The following is a 19803-nucleotide window of genomic DNA, read 5'->3' on the forward strand; positions in this document are numbered from 1 at the left end:
CTGGCGTCTGACCCCGGTTCGGCTTACGGTGATCCTCTGGCTGCTGACCTCGGACCGGCTTACGGTGATCCCTTGGTTCCGGACTCTGGACTGGCGAGCGACGACCCTTCAGCAATTGACCTTGGACTTCTTCCGACTTGGCCCTCGCGGGCCCGCCTAAGTCCCAGCGGCCGGGTCCCTACAGGCTCCTCCTGGGGGGACTTCGGCTTCCAGGGTGAATCTCCTAAGTCCCAGCGGCTGAACTCCTACGAGCTCCTCTCGGGGGAGGATCGGCTTCCAGGGCGAAGATCCCCATACTACTGGACCAGCTCCGCCGTCTCCACCTTCCTCGCCAAAGCCCTTGGTCGCATAGGGCTTCCAGAGTTCCTCCTTCGACCAGTTCCGAGCCTGTCTTTGCCGCCTCCCGGTCGGGGCCACTGCTGCCACCATCTACAGCAACTTCTCCTTTGGTTCCGATCGGCCCAAGGGTCCACGAATCCAACAAGAAAAGTTCAAGATGGTCACATTGGGCTCGCTTTTACCTCTTCTGCAAAGAGGGGACTGGCTCTGCTCTCATGACCTTCAGGATGCATACACCCATATTGTGATAACTCCAGCTCATCGCAAATATCTGAGATTCCTGGTGGGCCTCAAGCACTATCAATACCGAGTGCTTCCGTTCGGCCTAGCATCTGCTCCATGAATCTCTACAAAATGGCTCGTAGTTGTCGCAGCATTCTTCAGGGCACAAGGTGTTCACGTCTACCCCTAACTGGACGACTGGTTAATCAGGGCACCAACTCAACAAGCTGCTCTGTCATCCCTCAACTTAACCCTGCACACGTTAATTTCGTTAGGATTTCCGAGAAATACTACTTGGTCCCATCTCAGACCTTATCATTCATTGGGGCAGACTTGGACACCTTACAGGCAACGGCTTTTCTGCCACGACAACATGCATTGACTCTTGTGTCTCTGGCGCACCGACTGCAATCTCAACAATCGGCGCCTGCACGCCACTTTCTCGTCCCCCTGGGACACATAGCGTCCTCAGTCCATGTAACACCCATGGCACGCTTGGCCATGAGGCTCATGCACTGGACCCTGAGGTCTCAATGGATTCAAGCTATTCAGCCTCTGTCAGCCATTGTCCGCGTAACCCACTCACTCCGTCTGTCTCTCACCTGGTGGACAAATCAGACCAATCTCCTCCAGGGATTGCCCTTCCAAGTTCCGAATCCTCAAATTATTCTCACCACCGATGCTTCCAACTTCGGGTGGGGAGCCCACGTAGCCGGTCTTCAGATACAAGGCTCTTGGTCTCCAGAGGAAGCCAAACACCAAATAAATTTCCTGGAGCTGCGAGCAATAAGATATGCTCTCCGGACTTTTAAGGATCACCTGTCAAATCAGGTCATCCTCATTTAGACGGACAACCAGGTGGCCATGTGGTACATCAACAAACAGGGAGGCACATGCTCCTTCCTTCTGTGTCAGGAAGCTGCGCAGATTTGGGCGGAGGCCCTCTCCCATTCGATGTACCTCAGGGCCACCTACTTGCCGGGAGTGGACAATGTGCTGGCAGACAAGTTGAGTCGCGTCTTTCAACCGCACGAGTGGTCTCTCAATCCTTCGGTAGCGAACTCCATCTTCCAACAATGGGGATATCCTCAGATAGCCCTCTTTGCGTCCCCTCAGAACCACAAAGTGGACAACTACTGCTCCCTCATTCGCATCAAGCACACACAGCCCAGAGACGAATTCTCCCTCTCATGGACAACCAGTCTGCTCTATGCATTCCCTCCACTTCCCCTTCTCTCGAAGACTCTCGTGAAGTTACGTCAGGACAAGGAAACCATGATCCTGATAGCACCTCACTGGCCACGCCAAGTGTGGTTTCCAATACTACAGGATCTAGCCATCCGCAGGCAATTTCCCCTGGGAAAGTTCTCGCACCTCATCATCAAAATGACGGGTGCCTTCGACATCCCAATCTTCAAGCCTTGTCCCTGACGGTATGGATGTTGAAAGGTTAATCCTTCAGCCACTTAACCTTTCAGATCCCGTTTCCCGTGTCTTGATTGCTTCGTGAAAGCCTTCCACGAGAAAAGCTTACTCGTACAAATGGAAAAGATTTACATCATGGTGCTCTTCCCAGGCCCTTGACCCTTTTTCCTGTCCAATCACGAAGTTTCTGGACTGTCTTTGGCATTTATCAGAATCAGATCTCAAGACCTCTTCCATCAGAATGCATGTCAGTGTGGTAGCCGCCTGTTACGAGCGCGCGCGGGCGCGGTCGTCTCGGGCGGGTGGTGAGCCCTTGGGCCACGGCAGGACCCCAGGAGGAGCCCAAGGCCACACCGTGGGAGGTGAGCTGAGCAGGCATGGTGAGCCAGGCAGGCAGGAACAGAAGCAGGGAGTCCGACCCTCAGCCGGACCTGCATGCCCATGGTAGCCAACACGGGGAAGTTGACTAATGAACGGTCCTCCGACTGTTCCCGGCCCTTTCGGACCTGCCGCAGGGAACGGCAATGGGCAGCAGGCCGGACAGAGGTGAGGGCAGACAGAGTCCTTAAACAGAAGACATCAAACGGGGCAGAAGCAGGCTGAAGCAAGACGGAGACATCAGGTCAAGGGCTGAAGCGAGACACAGGAAAGGCCCAGGCGAGCAGGAACTCCGATGCTGGGATACTCACATCCGAAGCCCCCTCGGCTGGCAGAAGCTCAAGAGCCCGTGGGACGAATCCCTCCTGTTGGCCACTCCAGGGCCCAACAGGACAGAAGGCTCAGGAACCAGGTCAAGACAGAGACAGGAAGACATCCGGGCAAGGGCTGAAGCAGACACTGGAGACAAGGCTGGACGGGAACATTGCACTGTCCATCAGGGCGCCCTACTCAGCCCACCCGTGGGACTGAGTCGCGGACCACCCTGTCCCAGACGCGCCCTACACAGCCTAGGAAGGCTGGTCGCGGACCACGCTGAGAAGGAGGGCGCGGGGAAGACCCAGGCGAACAGGAACTCCGATGCTGGGATACTCACATCCGAAGCCCTTTCGGCTGGCAGGAACAGGAGCAGACAACAGGCACACGTCTGGGCAGACATCAGGAAACACGTCTAGGCAGACATCAGGAAACATAGAGGACCTGGACCGGCAAGGTTACAGACGACTGTAATGCTCAATCTGCAGGCCGAAGACAAGCAGGAGTCGGAGTCACGGACCGGAGTCAAGGCAGGCTGAAGACAAGCAGGAGTCGGAGTCACGGACCGGAGTCAAGGCAGGCTGAAGACAAGCAGGAGTCGGAGTCACAGACCGGAGTCAAGGCAGGCTGAAGACAAGCAGGAGTCGGAGTCACAGACCGGAGTCAAGGCAGGCTGAAGACAAGCAGGAGTCGGAGTCACGGACCGGAGTCAAGGCAGGCTGACAACAAGCAGGAGTCGGAGCCACGGAGGACCTGGATCGGCAGGGTTACAGACTACTGTAGAGCCCGATCCAAAGGCAAAGACACAGTGAACAGAAAGTCCTTAAATACTGGAGGTAGAAGGCAACTCCCTGGGAGGAGCTTGCCAGGACCGCCCACCGCTGGTCCTATAACTAGGGTAGAGAGCTGCGGGCCAGCCCCTAGGGAAGGGCGTCGCCCAACAGGAAGTCCAAACACTGAGGCTGCAAGCCACCGGCATGCCTCAGGAGCAGCTAGGCCTCTCAGGCCCTGGAGCAAGTCCTGGATGATGCGCAGGCGAGGCCCTGGCTTCAGAGCGGCCTCTGGAGGAAGGTAAGAGACCTCCTGCAGCGCAGCAGCAGGGGGGATCGCAACAGCCGCCTTCCATAAAGGTGTCGGGGATGTCCCTATATCAGTACAACCCCTTGTAATACGCTTTTAAAAAGGCTTGCTCCTTATCAAGCCTCCATTACGTCCTCTGGCCCCTTCTTGGGACCTTAATCTCGTTCTTGGTCGGCTCATGAAACCACCTTTAGAGCCTCTTCATTCCTGTGACCTTAAATATCTCACATGGAAAGTGATTTTCCTTTTGGCTATCACTTCAGCTAGCAGAGTTAGTGAATTACAGGCTCTCGTTACCTATCCACCTTACACTAAACCTCTGCAGGACTGGGCGGTACTTCGCACTCACCCTAAATTCTTACCTAAGGTAGTTTCGGATTTTCATTTAAACCAATCCATCATACTCCTACCTTTTTTCCCAGGCCCCATGCCAACCCAAGAGAACAGGCTCTGCATACCCTTGACTGTAAACGGGCTCTAGCATTTTACCTAGACCATACAGCTGCCCACAGGGAAAGCACTCAATTGTTTATCTCTTTCCACCCTAACAAGTTAGGGAAGCCTGTGGGTAAGCAGACTCTTTCCTCCTGGCTTTCGGACTGCATATCCTTTTGCTACCAGCAAGCAGGCATTCCATTTCAAGACCGTGTTAAGGCACACTCTGTGAGGGCCATGGCGACTTCAGCAGCACACCTACAATCGGTGCCACTTCCAGACATTTGCAGAGCTGCAACCTGGAGTTCTCTCCACACATTTGCAGCCCACTATTGCTTGGACAAAGCCGGAAGACATGATTCCATTTTTGGCCAGTCTGTCCTTCGTAACCTCTTTACAACGTGACGTACCAACACCCTTCCGCCTGCTCGGTGGGGTTCAGGATGCCCTCTACCAAATTCCACCCCAGTTGTTGTGCCTGTTGCACGCCTTTGGGTACATTTGGTGCATGTTCGGACATCCTCAGCTCGGTACTCACCCATATGTGAGGACCACCATCCTGCTTGTCCTGTGAGAAAGCAAATGTTGCTTACCTGTAACAGGTGTTCTCTCAGGATAGCAGGATGTTAGTCCTCACAAAACCCACCCGCTGCCCCGCGGTGTAGGGTTCGTAACGTTTTTTCGGCACTGCCTGTAGCTTTCAAAACAAGACTGAAGGGGGACCCCTGCTGGCTGCAGGGTTAGTGCCATTTTATTTATTTATTTAATTAAACGTTTTTAGATACCGCGCCAAGGGATAATATTTTATCCATCTAGGCGGTGCACATAATAAAAACATACATAATTTCATAACAATACTACAAATTAAAATACGGTGTGAATACATTCAAACTGGCCCCTACTGGGCATGCCCAGTAGGGGGCCAGTCAAAGTTCTGGAAACTTTGACAGAAGTTTTCTGTGATTGGGCTCCGTCCTGATGATGTCACCCATATGTGAGGCTAACATCCTGCTTCCCTGTGAGAACACCTGTTACAGGTAAGCAACATTTGCTTTTTCAGTACAGAGTACTACCATGTGGACTCGCCTAGCTCCCAGAGTATTCACGAAATGCCTGGCAGTAATAGCAGCACAATTACACAAGGAAAGTGTCCATGTCTTCCCTTATCTAGATGATTGGCTCATCAGAAGTCAATCTCAACAAGGAGCTCTAGATTCTCTCAGTCGAACAATTACGCTACTTCACTCCATGGGCTTTCTCATCAATTATCAAAAGTCCCATCTCATTCCGTTTCACCTGCTTCAATTCATAGGAGCAGAATTGAACACTATCCTCTCAAAAGCCTTTCTACCCGAGGATCGGGCAGTAACACTTTCCATGTTGGCAAATTCGCTACACTCGAAGAAACAAGCAATAGCTCATCAGTTTCTAACTTTACTAGGCCACTTGGCATCTACAGTTCATGTCACTCCGATGGCACGACTAGCCATGAGAGTAACCCAATGGACTTTAAGTTCTCAATGGATCCAAGCCATTCAACCACTATCCTCTTCAATTCAAGTAACCTACCAGCTGCGTTTATCTCTATTTTGGTGGGCGAACAAGGACAACTTGCGCAAGGGCCTACCCTTCCAGCAACCAGTCCCACAGTTATCTTTAACTACAGATGCATCCACCTTGGGTTGGGGAGCCCATATAGACATTCTCCAAACCCAGGGTACTTGGACAAAACTCGAAGCAACATTTCAAATCAATTTCCTGGAACTTTGAGCTATACGTTATGTGCTGCATGCGTTCATGGACTGCCTTTCACACAAGACTGTTCTGATTCAAACGGACAACACAGTAGCCATGTGATACCTGAACAAACAGGGAGGTATGGGCTCATATCTCCTTTGTCAAGAAGCCGCACAGATTTGGAACTGGGCCTTGACACATTCCATGTTTCTTCGAGCAACTTATCTAGCGGGCATCCACAACAAAGTTGCAGATCGCCTCAGTTGTCAGTTCCAACCACACGAATGGTCCCTGGATCCCTTAATAGCGACCAGGATATTTCAATGTTGGGGGCAACCAACAATAGACCTATTTTCATCATGCCTGAATCACAAAATGGACAAGTTCTGCGCTCTGCACAGACAGAAACACCAGCCAGCCAAAGACGCCTTTGCTCGCCCTTGGAACTCAGGCCTTCTTTACGCGTATCTCCCAATACTGCTAATAACCAAAACTCTAGTGAAGCTGCAACAGGACAAAGGGACCATGATACTCATAGCCCCGTATTGGCCTCGACAAGTATGGTTTCCCATACTTCTAGACCTATCGATCAGAGAACCAATTCGCCTGGGTGTAGCTCCCACTCTCATAACTCAGGATCAGGGTTGGTTGCGCCATCCCAACCTTCAATCCCTATCTCTGACAGCGTGGATGTTGAAAGCTTGACCTTACAACCACTCAATCTTTCAACCAATGTCTCTCAAGTGCTTATAGCTTCACGTAAACCTTCAACACGAAAGAATTATTCTTCGAAATGGAAAAGGTTTGCCTTGTGGTGCACACAAAACGGCATAGACCCTTTCTCCTGCCCCACAACTTCTCTATTAGACTATTTATGCCATCTTTCAGACTCTGGTCTCCAGATCTCATCTGTAAGGGTACACTTAAGTGCAATCTCAGCTTACCGTAACAAGATGGGAGATGCACCAATATCCACACAACCTCTTGTCAGTAGGTTTATGAGAGGTTTAACTCACCTTAAACCACCAATTCGGCCACCAGTCACAGAATGGGACCTTAACCTGGTGTTAACAAGGCTCATGCGTTCTCCTTTTGAACCCATGACTTCCTGTGCTCTTAAATTTCTCACATGGAAGACTATCTTCCTTATAGCCATTACATCAACTAGAAGGGTTAGTGAGTTACAAGCACTTGTCACGTACTCACCCTATACAAAATTCCTGCATGACAGAGTGGTTCTCCAGACACATCCAAAATTCCTCCCCAAGGTAGTTACGGAATTCCACTTGAACCAATCCATAGTTCTACCCACATTTTTTCCAAGACCTCATTCTCAGCAAGGAGAACGGGCCTTACATACCTTGGACTGTAAGCGTGCGCTAGCATATTACTTAGACCGCACTGCAGTCCATAGGAAATCCACTCAACTTTTTGTATCTTATGATCCAAACAAACCGGGTAAAACAGTGGGTAAACATACTCTTTCAAATTGGCTAGCAGATTGCATAGAATTCTGTTATGAAAAAGCAGGCCTTCCTCTCCAAGGGCGAGTAAAGGCACATTCAGTAAGAGCAATGCCAACCTCAGTAGCACACTATCGTTCAGTGCCAATTCTTGACATTTGTAAAGCAGCAACATGGAGTTCTCTTCACACCTTTACAGCTCATTACTGTTTGGACAAAGAAGGATGACAAGATTCAGCCTACTGACAATCTGTCTTAAAGAACTTGTTTCCAGTATAACCCTAACTCCTTCTACATCCAGCCTGCTGTGATCTACGGCTGCCTCATTTTCACCAACAATACTTCACTGTTGCTTCGCTACAAAATGACTCAGCCTCTAGCTTGCTAATCACCCATCTGTGAGGATTAGCATCATGCTTGTCCTGGGATAAAGCAAATTGCTTACCTTGTAATAGGTGTTATCCCAGGACAGCAGGATGTAGTCCTCACGGAACCCACCCGCCACCCCGCGGAGTTGGGTCCGATACATTTTATTATTTTATTTTTTGCTAAAGCTTATTGCTACATACGAGACTGAAGGGAGACCCCTGTGGCAGAGAATATCATGGCATGCTGGGCATGCTCAGTGGGCTCACAGTGCCAGTCAAAAGTTTCTAGAAACTTTGACAGAAAGTTTTCTGCAATAGGGCTCCATCAATGATGTCACCCATCTGTGAGGACTACATCTTGCTGTCCTGGGATAACACCTATTACAAGGTAAGCAATTTTGCTCTATGAATGAAACCAACACCTCATCTCGAGCAATTTGAAAAATTTATCCTGAATTGTGTTATGGCCATTTTGGTCAGGAAAGAAGGTGTAGTTATTTCTGGTGTTAAAACCGTGTGATATTGCCTCTCATTTTCATGAATTCCTCCCTAATCCCGTCCCTTCCCAAATTTTCATTTGTGCCATGCACTAGTGTTATTATCGCATGTGTTATGGTGTTAATGCCATAATGCATTTTGATGAATGATCCTACTGGTTTGGCTCCCAAGTTGCTTAAATAGTTCCTTAATTGGACTCATCTAATCCACCAAGTGCTGCTGCTTTCTCTCTGTAATCAGTCAGAAAAGACAGCATTTTAATACTTTCCTGCTTGTTCCAATGGTTGGAATATGTCCACCAAATCACAGTGATCTTTAAAAATATGGAGATCAATATTTAAAGACTTTGTTCAGCTATTCTTTTTAGTTAGCTAAACAAAATCCAAGATTTAAATATTCCCCCTGCCAAGCAGATGAATTTTGTATGTACAATTCATTATGGTCCAGATTTTCAAAGCTCTACGCGCATAAATCGCGTTATGCGCACCGGGCCTATTTTAAAAAGGCCCAGTGAAACGCGTAAAGCCCTGAGACGCGTGTAAGTCCTGGGGCTTTACTAAAGGAGTGGTCCGGGGGCAGGGTGGTCTGGGTTGGAGCGGGGCCGGGGCCAGAGGCCTCCAACAAAGCGGCCATTGCCGCTATGTTGGAGGATCGCATGCTGGCAACCTGCCGGTATGCGCAACTTGCACCTGCCCAGAGGCAGGCACAAAAGGTAAGACAAAAGTCACAGGGGGTTAGAGTAGGGCTGTGGGGGAAAGGTTAGGGGAAGGGGGGTGAAGGTCAGGCTAGGGGGAAGGGAACAGGGGAAGGCAGCGCGGCTCGGCGCATGCAAGGTGCACAATTGTGCACCCCCTTGCTTGCGCCGACCCTCGATTTTATAACATGCATGCGCCTGCGTGCGCACGTTATAAAATCGGGCGTACATGTGTGGGCGCCAGGTAGCGTGCGCACATGTACGCCCGCATGTACCTTTTAAAATCTACCCCTATGCGCACAAAATTTGGGGTAGATTTTCAGAGGGGTACGCGTGTAAGATACGCACGTACCCCCCGAAAACCTACCCCAAACCCCCCTGCGCGCGCCAAGCCTATTTTACATAGGCTCGGCGGCGAGCACAAGCCCCGGGATGCGCGTAAGTCCAGGGGCTTGGCAAAGGGGCGTGTCGGGGGCTTTGGGGTGGGCGGCACTAATTTCGGGGCAGGGCAGGAGGCGTGTCGGGGGCGTGATGCCGGCCCGGGGGCGTGGTCAAGGCCTCCGGACCAGCCCCCGGGTCGGGTGATGGCGTGCCAGCAGCCCGCTGGCGCACACAGATTCACACCTGCTTTCGGCAGGCGTAAATCTGCCAACAAAGGTGGGGGAGGGTTTAGATAGGGCCGGGGGGGTGGGTTAGGTAGGGGAAGGGAGGGGAAGGTGAGGGGAGGCGGATGGAAAGTTCTCTCTGAGGCCGAATCGGAGCGGCCTTGAAGGGAACAGGCAGCGCGCGCTGGGCTCGGCGCGCGCAGGTTGCACAAATGTGCACCCCCTTGCGCGCGCCGACCCCGGATTTTATAAGATATGCGCGGCTACGCGCGTGTCTTATAAAATCCAGCGTACTTTTGTTCGCGCCTGGTGCACGAACAAAAGTACGCGCGCGCGTAAATTTATAAAATCTACCCCTTTCCTAGCGTGTAGCAGATGGACTCAAAACAAGTGGGTATAGTGTGCTCGTGCTAGCAGTTGGAGACGGATCTGACGTCAGCACGGGTACATATACCCCCTCAGGAAGTAAAGCAATTCAGTAATTTCCGTCTCCAAAGCAGTTCGGAGCTATCCCACGCTCGCCGAGCGTGTTTCCAAATTCGAACGACTAAATTCTTTGAAGAAACCTACTGAAGACGAGCCCCGCTCTCCTGTGGTGATACTAGGCAGTCACTCACCCAGTGGAGTTTCCCGAGCGGACTTCTGTGGTCCCTCGGAGGTAAGAGCCTCGGTCCGGTGGCCGGTTTGCGGCAGGGACCCTAGCCCCCGAGTGAGAAGGGCTCGGGCGCGGCTTGGCCCCCGAGCGAGACATGTTCGGGCGCGGCCTAGAGGCAGCCTCAGTCCCGGCGTGGACTTGGCCCCCGAGCGGTTCGGGCACGGCCTAAGAGGCAGCGGGTGCACTTCCTTAAGCGCGGCGGTGAAGGTATTCCCCTCTCCCCCCGTAGCCGGAGACCGCCCGGGTCGCAGCCGGGAAGTGCCGAAGACAAGGTAAGGCGTACATCTTTACTTGGTCTCCGAGGAAGTGCGGACTGATTGGGCCTGCCTACGAGGCAGCCCGCCTGGGAGGTCGCCATTTGGCCTGTCTACGCATCCTCTACAGTTAAACGCACGTTGCTTGTTAAGCGCACGCGATAGGCGCACGTTGTTAGCGCACGTGTTAGGCGCATGTTGTTAGCGCACATGATAGGCGCATGTTCGCGCACGTTAGGTGCACATTTATAAGACGTCTGTTTATAGGCGCACATTTATAAGACGCCCGATATAGGCGCACGTTTGTTAGGCGCCCGTTCATAGGTGCACTTTCATAAGACGCCCGTTCATAGGCGCACGTTCATAAGACGCCCGTTCTAGGCACAGGCTGTTAAGCGCCCGGGTTAGGCGCGCATCGTGGGACGACACCGCATTTAAGGCGAATGGAGCACCAGAAAGCCTAGGCGTCCGCAGGGCCGGCACCTCCAGAATCAGGCATGAATGCTCTAAGCCTCTGCTCAGCATGCAACCTCAGAGCCACACAGAGCGAGGAAGCAGACTCCCTATGTGCCCACTGTGAGGAGGCCATGGGAGTTCCAGGACAAGGCCGGTCCCAGCCCAGCGGTTCCTCAGGGAACACCCCGGACTTAGCAGGCCGCGGAGAGCAGCCAGGGAACCCGAGAGACCTGTTACCCCTGCGGCCAGATCTGGCTTCGCTTTCCTGGGTGGAATTGTTTAAGGGGATTCACGCCCTTGTCCAGATGCAGTCTGCTCCTCGGAGGGGTCTTTCCGTCCCGGTTGATCCGGCCCCTGGACCCTCGAGACCTAGGCGCAGTCGCTCACCACCCGACAGCCCCAATCGTGGGGATTCGGATTACTCCCAGGTAAGTGGGGAGCCCCCGAGGAGAGTGAACTTCCCTCGGAGATGGAACCATATCGGACTTTGCAACGCTTCTTTCGGAAAAAAAAGATTTGCCAGGCCTGGTCTCACAATACTTATCGGAGCTGGCCATTCCGGGCCAGGACCACCCAGGGGTCCCTATACAGCACCCTCTGCTAGAGGGCCTGCGCCAAACGGCTCACCACTTTCCCCTCCTGCAAGCAGCACAGCAGCTAATCGAGCTGGAATGGACTGCACCGGAGGCTCCATTCAAGGGGGGTCGGGCCCTGGCGGGCATGTACCCCTTAGCCCCGGCAACTAAGGACATGTTGGCGTGCCCTCAGGTAGATGCCATGGTCAGCGCAATGGTGAAGCGCACCACCATCCCGGTGAAAGGAGGGACGGCCCTCAAGGATACACATGACCGGCGTATGGACGCCATCCTGAAGCAGGCCTTTGAGGTGGCAGCCATGTCCCTACGAATTGCGACTTGCGGCACGGTGATGACGCGTTCCTGCTTATCTCAGGCTCAGAACAACGCCCCGGGAGAAGGAATGGAATCAGCTCTCTCATTCCTTACTGACGCAGCCTCCGACCTCATCCGTACGGCAGCCAAGGGAGTGTCATCCTCAGTGGCAGCCAGGGGGCAGCTATGGCTACGTAACTGGTCGGCCGACTCCTCTTCCAAGACACGTCTCACGAGAATGCCCTTCGAGGGATCTCTCCTGTTCGGCAGCGACCTGGAGAAGCTGGCCAATGAAGGGGGCGCCTCTCCTTTACCTCGTCTACCAGAAGATAGGCCACGCAGGAGGCAGCGCCCGTCTTCTAGACCACCCAGAGGTAGAACCTCTCAGCGCTTCAACCCTTACGGGACTCGCTATCAAGCACCTCGTCCTCAGGCCAGGAACCAGCCCTTTTGGACTGAGCACTCCAAGAAGAGACCCGGACCGGGTTCTGGCCCCGGCCGTAACCCACAATGACAATCAACCGACCCATCCGAGGGTAGCAGCCACAAGGGGCAGGCTAACCCTCTTCTACCGCAGGTGGGTCCAGATCACTGCAGACCAGTGGGTCCTCGCCATCATCCGAGAAGGATATTACCTGGATTTCTTTGGCTTCCACTTAACAAGTTTGTGGAATCTCCTTGCTCACCGATCAAGAAAGCGGCACTAGCAGTGACCTTACAGAGGCTCCTGGTCCTAAAGGCCATAATCCCAGTACCTGCAGAGCAGATAAAGTCTGGGCATTATTCCATTTCTTTCATAGTACCCAAGAAGGAGGGCACCTTCAGACCCGTCCTGGACCTCAAGTCAGTCAATCGACACCTACGGGTCCCCAGCTTTCGCATGGAAACTCTGCGATCTGTCAAGACCTCAGTACAACCAGGGGAATTTCTCATCTCCCTAGGTCTGTCGGAGGCTTATCTGCATATCCCACTTCATCGGGATCACCAGCGCTATTTACGCTTCAAAGTCCTGAATCAGCACTTCCGGTTCCGGGCATTACCCTTCGGGTTAGCCACTGCGAGCCACCGAGCAACCAACACAGCTCGGGATCATCTACAAGTCCTCGGACTCATGGCATCCACTCTGGAGGTGGTGCCCTGGGCATGGGCTCATATGAGACCATTACAACGCGCCCTTCTATCTCGGTGGAGTCCACGATCACAGGACTGCACCATACACCTGCCTCTACCAGCCAGAGTGCGGAATCAATTACGCTGGTGGTTACGGCCCGGCCACTTGAGCCGGGGGTCAAGAATGTCCTCCCCAACCTGGATTCTGCTCACCACAGATGCCAGCCTGAACGGATGGGGAGCGCACTGCGAGGAGCTCACCACCCAAGGACGGTGGACCAGAGAAGAGTCAAGGTGGAATATCAACCGACTAGAGGCACGGGCAGTCAGGCTAGCGTGCCTGCGATTTGCCCACAGACTTCGCAACAGAGCGGTCAGAGTGTCAGACAATGCCACCACAGTGGCATACGTCAATAGACAGGGTGGAACCAGAAGCCAACAAGTGTCCCTGGAAATCACTCCCCTGATGATTTGGGCAGAAGCCAATCTTCAGGACATCTCCACCGTACATATCGCCGGGAAGGACAATACTGCGGCAGACTTCCTCAGCAGAGAAAGCCTAAACCCGGGAGAATGGCAGCTGTCACCCACAGCCTTTCAGATAATTGTGGATCACTGGGGGACGCCAGCCATGGACCTATTAGCAGGCAGGTCCAATGCTCAAGTTCCCAGATATTTCAGCCGCAGGCGGGATCCTTGAGCTCAGGGGATCGATGCCCTGGTACAGCCGTGGCTTCAGGGGATCCTGCTATATGCATTTCCTCCATGGCCTCTGTTGGGCGCCATTGTTCACAGGATTCAGCGACACAGAGGCCTAGTTCTTCTAGTGGCCCCGGACTGGCCAAGAAGACCCTGGTACGCAGACATGAGAAGACTACTGGCAGGGAATCCTCTACCTCTGCCTCCATACCGGGACCTGCTACGGCAGGGCCCCATCCTCCACGAGGATCCAGCTCAATCCTCTCTTACGGTCTGGCCACTGAGAGGGCTAGATTGAAGAAAAGAGGATACTCGGAGTCGGTGATAGATACACTCCTCCGAGCACGCAAGTTCTTCACATCACTAACATATATCAGGATCTGGAGAATTTTTGAAGCCTGGTGCGATTCTCACAGCACCAGTTCGCATACCGCAAAGATTCCTGTCATTTTGGACTTCCTGCAGGATGGACTTCAGGAGGGTTTGTCCCTCAGCTCCATCAAGGTTCAAGTAGCAGCACCGTCTTGCTACGGTCCCAGGAGTGATGGCACTGCCATTGCCAAGCACCCAGACGTTTCACGTTTCCTGAAAGGAGTCAAGCACATTCGCCCGCCACTGAAGTGGCCAGTGCCCTTGTGGAACCTCAACCTGGTGTTGGAATTTCTAGCGGGATCAGCTTTCAGGCCCCTTCGAGGCCTGTCTCTCCGTTTATTGACCTTGAAGATGGTGTTCTTGCTGGCCGTATGTTCAGCACGCCGCATCTCAGAGCGACAAGCACTGTCCTACCGTGATCCATTTCTCAGAATCACTCCAGAAGCTATCCATCTTCGCACAAGTTCCATCCTTTTTACCCAAAGTGGTCTCCCACTTTTCACCTCAACCAAACCATATCCTTGCCTACCACGGAAGGTTTGAAGAAGTCAGAAGAAGGTCGAATGCTACACCATCTCGACATCGGCAGACTACTGTCCAGATACCTGGAAATGTCTGAAGCAGTACGAAAGACGGACCACCTGTTCATCCTTCACAGCGGGCAGAAGCAAGGGGAAGCGGCCTCACGGCCGACCACCGCCCGCTGGGTTAAAGAAGTTATCAAGGCAGCCTACGTAGAGGCAGGAAAACCTCCACCTCTACAGGTCAAAGCTCATTCTACCAGAGCACAATCAGCCTCTTGGGCAGAAGCTAAGCTGCTGTCGCCTGCTGAGATATGCAAGGCGGCGACGTGGTCCTCCCTCCATACCTTCTCCAGATTCTACCGTCTGGATGTTCAGGCCAGGGAGGACACAGCATTGCGAGGGCAATCCTACACGGTCCTCGGGCAGCCTCCCGCCCAGTCCAGGAGTAGCTTTTGTACATCCCACTTGTTTTGAGTCCATCTGCTACACGCTAGGAGATGTTGAGATTACTTACCTGATAATCTCCTTTTCCTTAGTGTATGCAGATGGACTCAGCATCCCCCCATGAATATTGGCAGCATCCTGCCAATATTCATGGGATTTCACAGGCTCAAGGTATGCCATGTTTTATTACATAGGGCATCCACCCTGCCGGGTGTCGACGCCTTCCGGTTGAGAATCCTGGCGGTCTCCAGCTACGATGAACCGGTCAGGGTAATCCTGTTTAATTAATCGATCGGTCAGTACTCATATAGCTATAACAGCTTTGCAAGGAAGGTTACTGAATTGCTTTACTTCCTGTGGGGGTATATGTACCCGTGCTGACGTCAGATCCGTCTCCAACTGCTAGCACGAGCACACTATACCCACTTGTTTTGAGTCCATCTGCATACACTAAGGAAAAGGAGATTATCAGGTAAGTAATCTCAACATTTATGTGGATAAAAATAGGCAGTGCTGGAGACATTCCAGGACAGGGCTAAACTTTAGCCATGCGCTATCTGACCAAAGGGAAGTGCATAGGTCTGGTTGTAAAAATACCTGTCCTAAAGTTATCCAGGAAGAGTTATGTGCATAACTTTATCTAGGAATTTCAGTAGCAAACTTATCAGTGTAAGTCCTGCTGAATATCTAGCTAAAGCTGTATGTATAACTTTATCCAGATAACTTATCCACTCACTGGCTCTCAGTCCTTATTTTGAGGTAACTTTATTCAGTTTTCCTGGGGATACACTAACAAACACCATGTAAATTGTTTGTTTACTGAATTTCTAGTCCTGTACTTTTATTTTTGGCAGTTCTTTCATCTGCAGGGATGATAAAACGTTCTTACATAGGTAAATTGCATATGAAAACTTGTTCTTCAAAGTGATTTCATTGGTAATAAAGTATTATTTTCTTTAATGATATATCAATCAAAAATAAATTCTTCTGAAAATTAGAGTGTACTTTTATAAGATTATCTGACCATCATAAACTCAGCAGTTGCCTATGCATTCAGTTTTTCTGTTGCAAGACATGACTGTTGGTTATAATTGTTTTTTTAGTTTTTTACTTTGCATATAAAAGTCCAAAAGGCATCACTTATCTTGTGAAATTTTCAAAGCATGCATAAGAGATTCACAAAAGAACTCAACACTGGACCAGAGTTTCTAAAAGTCTGCTTTGTGTTAGAGGTAGTAGATTGCTCTACTCACCAAAAGAAGTGAGCAGTGCAGCCCACTACCCTTGATGTGGAGAAAACTTTCTTGAAATTCTGGTCCAGTGTCGAGTTCTTTTATAAATCTATGCTTGCCATGAAGATTTCACAAGATAAGTGGTGCCTTTTGGACTTTTATTTGGAAAATTAAAAGTTAAAAAATCTTAACCTTTTGACATATGATTATAACCAACAGACACTTCTTCCAACAGAAAAATTGAGTGCATAGGTGATTGTTGAGTTTATGATGTCAGATAATCTTCTTTGAAAAGTATGCTCGAATTTTGAGAAGGATCTATTTTTGATTTGTTCTTAACTTTTTCCTTCTCATTGGTTCACAATAGTGAATGATATATTAATATCATCCATGATCCTTGAATTTTATAGATATAAACAGCAGATATTTGCTTAGTTGACATCTCAAAACATATAAAACTGTAAAGCCTCTGGGAGCCTGTCTGACTCTCAGGTCCACAGCTTTATATTCTGCTTCCTTTTGTACTTTACAGTTTCCTCTAAAATTTAATTCTAGAGCAGACCTGCAACTATCTTTTTTTTTTCCCATATGGATTATTGCTTGTACTATTCTATTTTAAATGGTAGGATTTCTGATTGCAACTAATGGACATGAGCAACCCTTATGACTTTGTTAGTATCAGTAACTGATCTGATAAATGCTCTATGTTTCAGTATAGAAGTATTTCATGCTCAATAAATGTGAACTAAATAAATGTGAACTAAATAACTAAATGTGATTTTCAGAGATTGTTCTTTTCTGTAACCTCCAGTATGTATATTTATTTGTTTACATTTCATAACTTGCAGTTTTATAACAACCTCACTTATTCTTATCCATCATCTGGTATGTATCTTGTATTTTATTTGTGCTATAGTAATTTGTGTATGTTATAGAAAACCATTTGTACAAAATGTATATGTGTGTGCACTTTATTTGTACTTCACGTAACAGGTGCTAGTAGATAAAAGTTCTGAAAATCTTAGAAGCAAACAGGAGCAAAGTTCCATGCTTGATATTGTTGAAGAAGTTATATTGCCCAATTTGCTTGAAGTTAAAGCTGCAGAATATGACAGCACGAAACTGAAGATTCAGAATGAAGGAGAACATATTTTTGTACCAAATAGTACTCCAGGTATTGTGTCGCTCACTAAAAATATAAAATAAATTAATGATCTTGTTTAGCAATACTTTGCCAGCACTCCTTAGAAATTAGATAATTAATGTAAGATGGTTTAAAATACACAAAATTAAAATGTAAATGTGTGAACTTTCAATATATTCAGATCTGTGTACTTTTATATATTTAATTATAAAATTTGTATTACCCTCCATCCACAGCTTTGAGTGGTTTCCAAGCATAAAATAATTAAAACACATTGATATAGAATAAAACCAATTGTTCAGAAACATATGTAAAAGATGTTTTCTCAGAAATGTAAAGTGAAAAAAGTAGTTGCATTGGTCTACAGAAAGAAAAAAAAGAGGAAAAAATCATGCTTCCAAAAAAATAGTGTCTCAAATCTTGAAACAAATGCTAGTAGTCTGAGTAGGAGACTACCATGGCACATCTATACAAAATCCTAATTTAAAAAGTCCATCTAAAGCACTAAATCCATATGAAATAATGTATTCAGAAGGAACAGAATTCATATAATCATGTTCTTTCAATTTTATATTATAACCAGGAGCTTGAACTCACTGCAGACGGCCCAGCGTGCGCAAAGTTACGCCTGCTTCGAGCAGGCGTAACTTTCGTGATAGAGGTAGGGGGGGTTTTAGATAGGGCCAAGGGGGTGGGTTAGGTAGGGGAAGGGAGGGGAAGGTGGGGGAGGGCGGAAGGAACGGAGGCGGGCTGCGTGACTCGGCGCGTGCAGGTTGCTGATTTTGGGCAGCCTTGCGCGCCCCGACCCCGGATTTTAATGGATACGCGCGGCTACGTGCGTATCTATTGAAATCCCGTGTACTCTTGTTCACGCCTGGTGTGCGAACAAAACTATGCGTGTGCGCAGATTTATAAAATCTGCCCCTAACTGCACTAACCACATCCTCTGGCAACAAATTCCTGAGCTTTATTGTGCGTTGAGTGAAAAAGAATTTTCTCCGAATAGTCTTAAATGTGCTACTTGCTAACTTCATGGAATGGCCCCTAGTCCTTCTATTATTCGAAAGTGTAAATAACCGAGTCACATCTACTCGTTCAAGAACTCTCATGATCTTAAAGACCTCTATCATATCCCCCCTCAGCCGTCTCTTCTCCAAGCTGAACAGCGCTAGGCTCTTCAGCCTTTCCTCATAGGGGAGCTGTTCCATCCACTTTATCATTTTGGTTGCCCTTCTCTGTACCTTCTCCATCTCAACTATATCTTTTTTGAGATGCGGCGACCAGAATTGTACACAGTATTCAAGGTGTGGTCTCACCATGGAGCGATATAGAGGCATTATGACATTTTCCGTTTTTTTAACCATACCCTTCCTAATAATTCCTAACATTCTGTTTGCTTTTTTGACTGCTGCAGCACACTGAGCCGACAATTTTAAAGTATTATCCACTATGATGCCTAGATCTTTTTCCTGGGTGGTAGCTCCTAATATGGAACCTAACATCGTGTAACTACGGCAAGGGTTATTTTTCCCTATATGCAACACCTTGTACTTACCCACATTAAATTTCTTCTGCCATTTGGATGCCCAATCTTCCAGTCTTGCAAGGTTCTCCTGTAATGTATCACAGTCTGCTTGTGATTTAACTACTCTGAATAATTTTGTATCATCCGCAAATTTGATAACCTCACTCATCGTATTCCTTTCCAGATCATTTATATATATATTGAAAAGCACCGGTCCAAATACAGATCCCTGAGGCACTCCACTGTTTACCCTTTTCCACTGAGAAAATTGACCATTTAGTCCTATTCTCTGTTTCCTGTCTTTTAACCAGTTAGTAATCCACAAAAGGACATCGCCTCCTATCCCATGACTTTTTAGTTCTTGTAGAAGCCTCTCATGAGGGACGTTGTCAAACGCCTTCTGAAAATCCAAATACACTACATCTTCCGGTTCACCTTTATCCACATGTTTATTAACCCCTTAAAAAAAATGAAGCAGATTTGTTAGGCAAGAATTCCCTTGGGTAAATCCGTGTTGACTGTGTTCCATTAAATCATGTCTTTCTATATGCTCTACAATTTTGATCTTGAGAATAGTTTCCACTATTTTTCCCAACACTGAAGTTAGGCTCACTGGTCTATAGTTACCCAGATCGCCCCTGGAGCCTTTTTTAAATATTGGGGTTACATTGGCCACCCTCCAGTCTTCAGGTACAATGGATGATTTTAATGATAGGTTACAAATTTTAACTAATAGATCAGAAATTTCATTTTTTAGTTCCTTTAGTACCCTAGGATGCATACCATCCGGTCCAGGTGATTTGCTACTCTTTAGTTTGTCAATCTGGCCTACTACATCTTCCAGGTTCACAGTGATTTCGTTCAGTTCGTCTGACTCATCACCCCTGAAAACCATCTCCGGAACTGGTATCTCCCCAACATCCTCATTAGTAAACACGG

Source organism: Rhinatrema bivittatum, chromosome 7, assembly GCF_901001135.1.
Source record: "Rhinatrema bivittatum chromosome 7, aRhiBiv1.1, whole genome shotgun sequence".
NCBI lineage: Eukaryota > Metazoa > Chordata > Amphibia > Gymnophiona > Rhinatrematidae > Rhinatrema > Rhinatrema bivittatum.